Source organism: Lytechinus pictus, chromosome 1 (assembly GCF_037042905.1).
Source record: "Lytechinus pictus isolate F3 Inbred chromosome 1, Lp3.0, whole genome shotgun sequence".
Classification (NCBI taxonomy): domain Eukaryota; kingdom Metazoa; phylum Echinodermata; class Echinoidea; order Temnopleuroida; family Toxopneustidae; genus Lytechinus; species Lytechinus pictus.
The window spans coordinates 26,732,378-26,744,938 of NC_087245.1; the positions used below are offsets into that span (position 1 = coordinate 26,732,378).

At 36.0% G+C, this 12,561-nt stretch overlaps 1 long non-coding RNA gene across 4 annotated transcripts in view; it reads right to left on the bottom strand.

The window, feature by feature from the left end:
• Window positions 1–1,290: 1,290 nt before the first annotated feature.
• LOC129260097 (uncharacterized) overlaps window positions 1,291–12,561 on the bottom strand; it is a 36,568-nt gene continuing 25,297 nt past the window's right edge. For 3 of the 4 annotated variants that reach the window (XR_010293515.1, XR_010293519.1, XR_010293517.1), the window contains 7 exons: window positions 10,063–11,065; window positions 8,912–8,992; window positions 8,205–8,312; window positions 7,250–7,413; window positions 6,301–6,463; window positions 5,438–5,577; window positions 1,291–4,501 (listed from right to left, as the gene is read on the bottom strand). This is a non-coding gene — a long non-coding RNA (uncharacterized LOC129260097). The remainder of the gene's footprint in view (window positions 4,502–5,437; window positions 5,578–6,300; window positions 6,464–7,249; window positions 7,414–8,204; window positions 8,313–8,911; window positions 8,993–10,062; window positions 11,066–12,561) is intronic. The other variant, XR_010293523.1, reaches the window with a different exon arrangement.

A 12,561-nucleotide genomic window follows, 5' to 3' on the forward strand; every position in this document is an offset into this window, starting at 1 on the left:
CTTCAGGAAGATTATTATCGTAGATTTTTGAACCCTCGAGAGTAATAATATCTGGAAACCCTATTGCATTGTCTTGCATACTCTAGGCTACACAGAATATCATTAATATTACCAATAAAGCACTTACATTAGGGATGTTGTATACCATGCACAGCAGTGTCCAGTGCCCTTCTCTGCACACTGAAAAATAGATCTCTTGGTAGTGATGTCACCTATTGTGTGATTCTGGCAGGAAAATCCCAGCTCAAACCAGACAGCAAGCCATGTTTGTGAGGTCTAGGGCCTACCCCAGCAATCAAGAAGGTCAGCTGCTATGGTCCTCCAACTTGAATGAATTTTCTGGACTGCCGGTCTTACATTTGTTTTCAAGAAAAAAACAAAAACAAATCATTAATACAAAGCAAGTATACTGTATAGTAAAGACAATCATACTCTATAGGGCAGGTCCAAGCTATCTGACATACAAGTACATCTAACATAAGATACGAATCAGAGGGGTGTTTCACCAATTCAAATTTTTAAGTGTGAACAACACTTACCAAAAGTTTCCCAGTTATATTAGGAAAATAACGGATCACTGTATTCAATGGATCACGCTCATAGGATGTGCTCTACTGTGAAAAAAATCAATGAGACTTTGGATCATATATCGTGTGTGCATTACCAGTAACACTTAAGCATGACATTTAGTCATTTATGTGAAACACTCCCTAGAATCGTTATAATATGAAAGGTCATAAACTTTTCATGATTTAAAATAATCTGATAACAAAAATGCACTTTTCAAATACCAAATAATGTCAGAGTTTTTTCCTTAATTAAAAACAAACACATGACTGACATCATATATTAATGGAACTATGGATAAAACTGATGAAATCTTGATCGCAAACAATCAAAAGTTATGTATGCCACTGCTATTGCCAGATCTAGAATATACTTCATACCAAACTTCTAAAAAAAAATTTAAATAAAGACCTCTGTGACCTTGATCCTAAAATCTAATCAGATCATCCTCTATCAAATGTACATTCATAAACCAAGACTGAAGATGGTCTCTCATATAGTTAAATTATTTGAATTAGATTGTAATTAACTTTGGTGCTGACAGGCCAAAACAAATACCAAATACATGGTATTATGTGCATTCAAAATATCGATTTTTTTTATATTTTAAACTTTTTGAGTAGTAATTGACAAGATTTGACAAAAAATATTACTAATATTTAAAGAAAAATAGGAATCGTACAGATGTAGGTACCATGCACAAAATACGGGGGGGGGGGGGGGGGGGGGGGGGTGTTGAAAAATTCTACGACAAGTAGATCCAGGGTAAAAAACCAGAGATAAAACTCAAGTAGGAAAAACTCTGGAAAACCTTTGGGTCCACTTTTGCAGAATAATCAACACAAAATAAGGCCTAATAAAAAAAGTTATGTTGCCGCCCTCATCCGACCGACATTAAAAAAAAAAAAAAAAAAAAACAGGGTCGCTATTCTTTTTTTAAATTGGACCAAAATTAAATTGAAAAGCAAAGATTTTTGTGAGAAATTGTCAGATTTGGGTGAAGGATTTTCGCAAATTTGAATTCAATGTTTGACTACATAAATAATTCAAGATTGTTTTTTTATACAGCGCAGCAGTGAAGGTACTTTAAAAGGAAAGAAAACCGACCGACGAATCCAGCTTTTGGATTTAGGGCTTATGAAGGCAACATAACAATTTTTTCGGCCTAAACACAGAGTCATAATTCATCAAGATAAAGTTAAAAACTTAGTTAATTCTACAAATATCTCCAAGGCCTAGTCACCAAACCATCTCAATTCTAATGAAGCATGAGCCTCACAATACTTACAAATTATTTCCAAACGTAACCCTACATAGCCTGGGCTATTTCCACATTGCATGGGGGTGGGTACTGAGATTTGGCGATCAAGTAAAAAAGTTAAAATAGTTAATTGTACCAAAATTTCAATTAATTGATAAAAGCAGAATTTATAAATAAAGCTAAACAACTACTACATTTTGGTCTGGAAACACCTTTCAGGATTGTTATCAAATGTACATTAAAAAATGGCAGTTCAAAATAAAATATGCATTTAATGTTTTTCAAAATTTCTAATGGATTTCTTTGTCTTTGAATTTATGGCTATATAGGGTTAAGAAAAAAAGTTATACATTGTAGCTTGGACCTGCCCCTTGGGGCTATAAAAAATTATTATAAAATACATAACTAAATGGGTTCATGAGTGAATGCACAGATATGCAAGTCACATATTTGATATAAAAAATGTTTTAAATAAATTGACATGAAGTTTGAAGAGACATTTGTCTCACTCAGTGTGATTTACATGACAAATTCTCCCAAATTAAAAAGAACACCTAAAACCTAGAAAATGGACCTTGTTGGTGGATTGATAATATAAAAAAACTATTCTGATTGGGTCCCGGTAAAATATAAAAAAACTATTCTGATTGGGTCCCGGTAAAATATAAAACAACTATTCTGATTGGGTTCCGGTGCATGCAAGAATGATCTTGATTTGAATTATCAAATGATTGCAAAAATTAGTACCACAGAGAACTTACATTTAACAGAAATATTGGGGTATTTACAGGAAGTATTAACTTTGTCCAGGATTCAAAATCAATAACTCTGCTGGTAATTCAATTATAATTGTAATCTTTAAGATTATTTAGGAATGTCTTTATAAGTGGTCAATTAGTCATCAAATTATCTCTAATCTTGTGATAATGGTACAGGGAAGATTATGGACACAAGATGAAGAGTATGGTGCCAAATGTATCCTTTTTCTTTTATCATACTTCACTAAAAATAACCATACACCAAACATTCTGTGTAGATGAAGATTCAAGAATGGTGCCATGTCCTCGTCTCTGTTATACTGTCACTCATTTAAACTTGGTAGATGGTTAACATCAGACACTGTGCGTAGATGAAGATTCAAGAATGGTGTCATTTCCTCGTCTCTGTTATACTGTCACTCTCATTTAAACTTGGTAGATGGTTAACATCAGACACTGTGTGTAGATGAAGATCAAAGAATGGTGTCATGTCCTCGTCTCTGTTATACTGTCACTCTCATTTAAACTTGGTAGATGGTTAACATCAGACACTGTGTGTAGATGAAGATTCAAGAATGGTGCCATGTCCTCGTCTCTGTTATACTGTCACTCTCATTTAAACTTGGTAGATGGTTAACATCAGACACTGTGCGTAGAAGAAGATTCAAGAATGGTGCCATGTCCTCGTCTCTGTTATACTGTCACTCTCATTTAAACTTGGTAGATGGTTAACATCAGACACTGTGTGTAGATGAAGATCAAAGAATGGTGTCATGTCCTTGTCTCTGGTAGACCGTCACTCTCATTTAAACTTGGTAGATGGTTAACATCAGACACTGTGCGTAGATGAAGATTAAAGAATGGTGCCATGTCCTTTTCTCTGGTAGACCATCACTCTCATTTAAACTTGGTAGATGGTTAACATCAGACACTGTGCGTAGATGAAGATTAAAGAATGGTGCCATGTCCTCGTCTCTGGTAGACCGTCACTCTCATTTAAACTTGGTAGATGGTTAACATCAGACACTGTGCGTAGATGAAGATTAAAGAACGGTGCCATGTCCTTGTCTCTGGTAGACCGTCACTCTCATTTAAACTTAGTAGATGGTTAACATCAGACACTGTGCGTAGAAGAAGATTCAAGAATGGTGCCATGTCCTTGTCTCTGTTATACTGTCACTCTCATTTAAACTTGGTAGATGGTTAACATCAGACACTGTGTGTAGATGAAGATCAAAGAATGGTGTCATGTCCTTGTCTCTGGTAGACCGTCACTCTCATTTAAACTTGGTAGATGGTTAACATCAGACACTGTGCGTAGATGAAGATTAAAGAATGGTGCCATGTCCTTGTATCTGGTAGACCATCACTCTCATTTAAACTTGGTAGATGGTTAACATCAGACACTGTGTGTAGATGAAGATTAAAGAATGGTGCCATGTCCTCGTCTCTGGTAGACCGTCACTCTCATTTAAACTTGGTAGATGGTTAACATCAGACACTGTGCGTAGATGAAGATTAAAGAACGGTGCCATGTCCTTGTCTCTGGTAGACCGTCACTCTCATTTAAACTTAGTAGATGGTTAACATCAGACACTGTGCGTAGAAGAAGATTCAAGAATGGTGCCATGTCCTCGTCTCTGTTATACTGTCAGTCTCATTTAAACTTGGTAGATTGTTAACATCAGACACTGTGCGTAGAAGAAGATTCAAGAACGGTGCCATGTCCTCGTCTCTGTTATACTGTCACTCTCATTTAAACTTGGTAGATGGTTAACATCAGACACTGTGCGTAGAAGAAGATTCAAGAACGGTGCCATGTCCTCGTCTCTGGTAGACCGTCACTCTCATTTAAACTTGGTAGATGGTTAACACTAATTACGGGTGCATCCAAGTTGTACACTAGGTGACATTACTGCAAGTGAAAAGTGAAATAACAAAATATCATTCTAAAACATTTCCTGTTCAAAACATTAATTGTGCTGTGACCAGGGTACATAGGAAATAAATTAAAGTTTGCATTATCGGCAATTTCTTCCCTTCCCTTTTCAGTTTGTTGTATATACATTGTTAAGCAAACGCAGACTTGACAAGTGTCAGAAAACTCTTTCCAGATATGTCATTGTTCTGCTCCCACATCAGGGGCCCCGTTTCATAAAGGTCTTGCAACTGTTGTAACTTTGCCAACTACCATTGTTACACGGCTCAGCAGTCAATCATAATCAAGGTTTCCATAGTAGTTGCAATGTAAAATGGTAAAGTTACAACAGTTGCAAGTCCATTATGAAATGGGCCCAGATTGGAAGTGGATATGATTTCTGTTATCCATAATAGGAGTGGTTAACAGTGATGTGAATTGGCAATGCTTCACAAATGACCCTTCTTCTGTACACAAAGAAATATTTGCTACAAATGTTTAATACCCGAGTTAGATGCAATGACAATGTTATGTCCAGAAAATTAATTGCAAAGGAAAAAATTAATATTTTCCCAAAATTCTCCCAACAAGTTGTGTGATATCACATTTCAGCTTTGCATTTGAATTTACAGCCAAAATTTTCCAAAGCACAGTGTCATATAAAAAACTCATGAATCTGAAATATTACAGACATCAAAGAGTTTTAAACTGCTCCATTTTTTAAAAGGCTTCCCTCCAAAAATCCTGTAGGATGTTGTAAGAATAGGGTATCAGCTTTATCATGAAATAAAAATGATTACAGAAAATCAATGTATGGCGACAATATTTACTTATATACAAATTTTGTGATTCATGCTGGGTAATCAAGCCTGTTTGCTTTATTGTGGGTAGCATGGATTGTCACCAGATTAAAGATACATGCTCTTGACTTACATTCAACCAGTGCCTTCACGGCCTTCACCATCGTGTAGCCTCCGTTGAACAGTCGACAGGTCATTAATGTTCCAACAAGATTACAGGAAAGTCGAACTCTGTTTGTCCCTCTTCTAGCATTCTCTCCCTTGATATAATGGCTGAAGATAAAAAGGCACAAAAATCAAGAGTGTTTAGTGCTATCATCAATGATAATATGCTAATTCTACATAGTAATGTGGAGTAATAAATGACCATTATTCATATTCCGCACACGAAGAATCTTGCTATAGGACTGGTCAGAAGTCAGTCACTTGATAAAGGGTAGATTAGCCATCAATCATCACTTGCAGTGATGGAACTTTTGCGTTGCGCTGATCACTTCATTCCATACAGTAATAACGCGTTATAATGACACTATATGCGCAAAATAATGAGGTCATTGCCACTTGATTTTTTTGGGTTCCATCATTCTCCATCACATGCAGTGACGATTTTACTCAAAATAAAAGCGCATTGCCCCTCAATTGTTTTGTTGTGACAATAAAATTCCTTTGCGAGGTCACAATTTTTTAAATTGAGCAGGATCTAGACGCTCGCGCCCAGTTTACATATGCGCTAGCATTAAAACAAGCAGTGATTTTTTTCCCCAAAAAGAAAACCTTGTTTATTATTTAATTGAATCAAACTTCTTGTAAAGATGTATGAATATCGGCTTCTATTAGTGGTTCCAGATGTGAAATATAAGCATATAATCACCTCTTGATTTTAGGTGACGAGGCAAACTATCACTTCGCTTCAGAAAGATAGCTACATCTAGCTTGCCTCAAAAGTGACCTCAACCATCGATAATTATCTGCTTACTATCTAAAATCATAACTCACCATCAAATTTCAGATTCTGATAATGGCTGGAGCCAAGAAGTCCTTTCACTGCTTGTTCTTCCTCCTCATACTCCTATTTCTTCTGGAGCATATCACGATACATTTCATTAGGTTAAGATCTGGCACATTTCTCTTCTTTTCACCTTCTTTCTTCTCTTGGTCACTAGTGAGATGATCATAGATACAAAGAACATGGTTAGATTCGGTGTTGTTGCAATGGTGGTTAGTGTCACTTGAAACATTCCACCACTAAATATTTCTGATTGGCATCCGATGCCATATCACACCTGGGGCCCGTTGCAAAAGAGTTGCATTTAAACGCAATTATATTCCACATACTAAGAATCTTGCTACAGGATTGGTCAGAAGTCGGTCACGTGATCCAGGGTAGTTTCCCCATCAATCATCACTCGCAATGATGGAACTTTTTTGTTTCACTGATCTTTTTCAGCCCATAAGGTCAAAACGCATTATGAATTAGTTTAAGTTTCTTGGTCCATTTTTTTTTTTTATCACCTGCAGTGACGATTGCGCAAGATCTACATGGGGCATGAAGTGTACATATACACTAGCAGTAAAACTTTGCGCAAAAAAGTGCATTGCCCCTGGATTGTTTTGTTGTTACGGTAAAGTTCCTTGGTGAGGTCACAATAAATCTTGCTGGAGCAAGATATCTGATGCCTTCACACAGTTTACATATGCGCTAGCATCAAAACAAGCATACATGTAATCGTCTCAATGGATTTTTTTTCAAAGAAAACCTTGATAAAAAAAAAATCTTATAGATTCGTATTGATATTGTTCTCTTCGTTTATAGCAGTTCTCAATGCGGAATATAAAGCATTTGCTTCGGAAAGATAGCTACATCCAGCTTGCCTCGTAAGTGATAGTTTGCCCATTACCTTCACAAACAGTGATTATTTGCTTACTATCTAAAATCATAACTCACCATCAAATTTCAGATTTCTGATAATGGGTGGAGCCATGCATTACTTCCGCTGCTTGTTCTTCCTCCTCGTCCTCCTATTTCTTCTGGAGCATTTCACGATACATTTCATTAGATTCAGATCTGGCACATCTCTCTTCTTTTCACCTTCATTCTTCTCTTGTTCCCTAGTGAGATGATCATAGATACAAAGCAAACGGTTAGATTTGATGTTGTCGCAATGGTGGTTAGTGCTGCTTGGAACTTTCTATCACTCAAAATGTCTGATCGACACTTGATTGTTGAAAGAGTTGTGTTTAAATGCGACTAAACAAAAAACAAGTGCAAGTTCCTAATAGGAAAATCACATCATTTACCCTATGACAAAGAAGAAAAATCATATGAAAAACTACTAGGCAAATAAGGAGGATAAAAAACAAATGCCTCAAATGTCATGACTGGAAATAATCTGTAAAAAGGGCTTAATTAGAAACAGTTCAGAGGCCCAGTGGGTGTTTCATAAACCTGATCGTAAGTTAAGAGTGACTTTAAGAACGACTGGTGATCCCTTTTTGCGGTAAGTGGTATATTGAATTGGCGATGGTTTAGCGCGTAAGAAAGGATCACCAGTCGTTCTTAAAGTCGCTCTTAACTTACAAACGGCTTGATGAAACGGCCCCCAGGTATCAAATTTTATTCCTAATTTCCAGAGCATCAAATCTGCAAGAGTCGATTTAGACTTTGTTTTCATTTTAATTTCAATCCAGAATGAAATAAATGCATATTGAATTGAAAAAAATATATGGTAGTAGATTGAGAGTGACATCAGTTATTGTGGATAAGTTCCAAATTATTGGCCATGTAATATTATAAAAATTACTATTATTGCATAATTAAGAGTTTCTATAAGTCTATGGCAAACCATAAACAAATATATTTACAACCAAATGTAAGTATTGATATCATTTCTTAAACTTACAATAGAATTCAGGATTGAGTCTCTTATCCATAGAAGCAATATTAGGAAGGTCCTTTCTCATGTAGCAAAATGAGGAGTGATAGTCCAAGTGTGTCCGTGTAATCCAATCTGAGAACAATTCCAAAAAAGCAGGGATATTTTATAGGTTTTTTTTTAATCATGGAAAAAATATCAACATAAAAAGAGCTAAATTCTTGCCATTAAATTCACTTCGAAACAATTCCATATTAATCAAACATTTTTCATCCTTGAGCTGGGCCTTGTTGTGTAGCATTAAACTTACCATTATGGTAACTTTGCCATCCAATGGTAACTTGCATGGAATCCTTGATTCTGATTGGCTGTTGATCATCGTTAACATGGTAGATACCACTGGATGGCAAAGTTACCATAATAGTAATATATGCAACAGGTCCCTAGTCTGCTGGCACAGACCCTGAAATTTAGATGAACAAGTGGGTCTTCGGCTCTTGGCATAAGACTAGCTCAAATAACACTTGCTTTTTCTGTGCACAAGTCATAGGCAGGGACTTTTATAGTCTGCATATTCATACCACTTTCGAAGAGTGAAGGATATGTAAAGCGAACTACATTAGACTCTCACTCTTCTCCATTCTTGAACAATAGATTTGTTGCTCCAATATACACCCATTTCAACTTACCCCACGTTCCAACTAACCCCGATCTCCCCTACTTAAGTTATTTACCTTGCATTATCAAGTTCATCTCTGTCTAGATCCTTCTCAGCTCTGTTTCACTCCAACATTCCTGTTCCAGCTGGATGACTTCTAGTATGGATTTAAAAAAGATGATGAAGATGAGGATGATGTTGATGATATGCTGGGCCAGATTTTGTCCAACCACCATTAAAATCAGCCAGACTATTATGTTCAATCAAGTTTCTTACTTTTTTATTGTCAAAATTCTTCATTGTCAGGTCCACTCTGTTATCAAATCATAAATGGCAGTTAGCCGTTAACAGCAGGATTGGAACCTATGCCATTGCGTCAGTACAGCAAAAGCTCTGACCCAACACTCTTACCACTAGACCACAACTCTGTAGATGTTCTATACCTCCGGATTGCTCAATATTTTTTTCAATATCCTAAGGATTATTGCCAATATGACGATGAGGCATATTAGCTATTATAAGACACCTGGATAGATCCTTGTGATTTGATTGGTTGTTTGATATCGTTCATTCAGCCCATTTTGCAATGACGTCATCAACCGTGCAATTTTGGATCCATACGATTTTGTCCATTGCACTCAAGCACCGAGACTGCAGCTGCAGGCACCAGCAGTGCGCATGTTGTAATGACGTAACAATCAACAGACCAAACTCCATAGATATAATTATATACTAATAACGCAAACTAGTAATATATCTCTATGCCGAACTCGCACTGCATGAGCATGTTTTGCATCGAAATTCATGAATTTCATATGAAAAAAAAATATATTTTTAGGTGTCATATAAACCAAATAATGAATGTTTTTTCATTCGTGCAATGGACAGAATACTTTATTCGGTGAAAGATGAAATAATGATCCATTCAACTCGGCTACGCCTCGTTGAATGGATCATTTCATCTTTCACCTCATGAAGTATTCTGTCCATTGCACTCATAAACATTCATTATTTGTATACTATACTATAGTAATGATGGTGAATGATAATGGTGATGATAATGACAAAGATGATGATGACAAAGATGATGATGATAGTGATGTTGATGATAATGGTGATAATGGTGATGATGACTAACATTACCAATAAACAAACTGTAATGATTAAGGCCTAATTTTAACTAAAAGTTTTAATTTATCCTTGGAAAGGAAACAAAATAAAACTCACCATTCAGTTGAAACTAGGGCTGAGTTTATCTGACTGGTCCATAGATGACCGACCAATGCTTCCAGTCAGTGATGCAATTTCTTACAGACCGGTGGACTACGTGAAATAAATAAATACAATCGAAATTCACAGAGTCAAGAAGTTTGACAATTAAGCAGTTGAAGGCCAAAATTTCTTCAAAGTTCCATCTGATATTATCATTTCATATGATATTATCAATTAAGTATGAATATGGAATATCATTACGAAGCAAGATTTCTAAACTTCATTGCTTGAATTTACCAGCCAATGAAAATGTGGGTATGTTGTGGTCTAGTAGTTGACTTTTGCCTTTGAAACAGAGGGTCATGGGTTTGAATCCTAGCCATGGCATGTTTTCTTCAGCAAGAAATTTATCCACACTGTGCTGCACTCGACCCAGGTGAGGTGAATGGGTACCCGGCAGGAGTAATTCCTTGCATGCACTGAGCGCCGGTGATGGTAGCTCGAGCTAAAGCCGGGTAATAACAACAGCGCTTTGTATCCTCAGGCAAAAAGCGCTTAATAAATCCAGATATTATTATCATTATTAATGACATTATAATCATGTTGCCTGGGGCAACCAATTTGTTTTGCCTGTTTGCAACTCTTAGTTACTCTGCTGCAGAACTACAGCTGAGTAGCTAAGAGTTACAAACAGACAGAACATAACGGTCACACTCAATTGGATTAAGAAATTACAGGCCGATATAATTCAAGCAATAAAATTAAGAAATCCTGCTTGGTAATCTGATTTCTATTTTTCTACTTGATTGATTTAAGGTTTGAATTATAGTATCATGAGAAAATTTTAAATGTAAAGGAAATGTGGGGCTCAAAATGTTTGACAGTTTTTTGTGACACTGAATTTCCTTTATTTCACAAGTCCACCGGTCTCTGCTGAAATATCAATAGCGCTCATCAGTCCAAAAAAATTAAAACTTTCACTGCTGACACTCTTCATCTGATCCTTCATAGAGACATCCTGTAAAAAACAAAAACATAAAACATAACTAAGCCTTAATTACAGAAATAAGACTACATGTAGACTATATTTGCAAGACTATTATTTTTAAAAGCCAACCCAGGATGAACACCCTCTGAATCAGAAACAAATGCTGTATCACTATTAAGTTCTTTGAAAATGTTGTAACTGCACAATACTATGAAAATGTTGTAACTGCACAATACTATGAAAATGTTGTAACTGCACAATACTATGAAAATGTAAAAATTGCAAACTATTATGAAAATGGGGGTAACTGCATAAGGGCAATTCCATAGGTTGGTGGACATGAGCTCAATGTGTCTTTGTACATATAGCCCATCTAAACCGTAACGTGAGTAACCACTTTATCTGCACCCCTTGTAAAAACCATGTGTTCTTTATTTTTTTAATTATATACAAATTTGTCTCCCTAATATACTTCTTTGAAATGGATATAATCAACGTTCATAAAAGCCTTGCATGAGGACACTTTTCACTTAAGTCCACTTTTCATTTTATGCATGTCCAAATCATGTAACGTGAGTAACCAACACATTTCAAAGATTTGCCAGGAGCATAATGAAATTTCCCAAGTTTTGTTTTTATACAAAGGATAGTCAAACTGCGTACTATGTTGTGATAAAGAAATGTTTAGTTCCTATCAATAATAATGGAGTTACAGCTCCAAGTATGAGTCAAGGTGTCTCCAAATGTAACGTGAGTAACCGTGGAATAGCCCATAATACTAAAATGTTGTAAATGCGCAATACTATGAAAATGGTTTAATGGCACAATACTATGTAAATGTGGAAATTGCAAACTACAGTACATATGTAAATGTGGAAATTGCAAACTACAGTACATGTACTATGGAAATGTGGAAATTGCAAACTACTATGAAAACGGGGTAACTGCACAATCCTATGTAAATGTGGTGACTGCAAAATACTATGAAAATGTGGTACCCGGTAGTTGCAAAGAATTCCTTCATTTACATGTAGGGGAGAGTGGGGTAAATAAGGCTGCAGAAAAAATGACACTGACAATTATTCAGTGCTCAAATGGATGGATATCTGCAGCTCTAGACTAGGATTCTTGTAATGCTCTTGTTTAACTCTTATTTGGCATAAATTGCTGTCAGGAAAAAAACTGCTACAGAAAATCTAAATGCAGACAGGTGGAAAGCTTTGCCAAATAAGCTGGAAATAAAACGTGGAAAAAATCCAAAGCTGTAGGTTTCATCGATTTTGTATGAAGGAAAAACTAAGTGATAAAGTGAAGAAAATCAAATGCGTAATATGAAAAATCACCCAGTTTTTCTGTGTAAAAACTTATGGAAACACAACAATTCTAAAACTTAGAATGCTTTCATGGTCTTGTGGCCAGTGAAAAACAAACACAACAAAGCATATTTCAAAGCTAAATAATTGGAGCTATTCCTAAGGAAAACACTCAGCTGGCAAGCAGCGAAAATTACGCATTTACATGTAAAC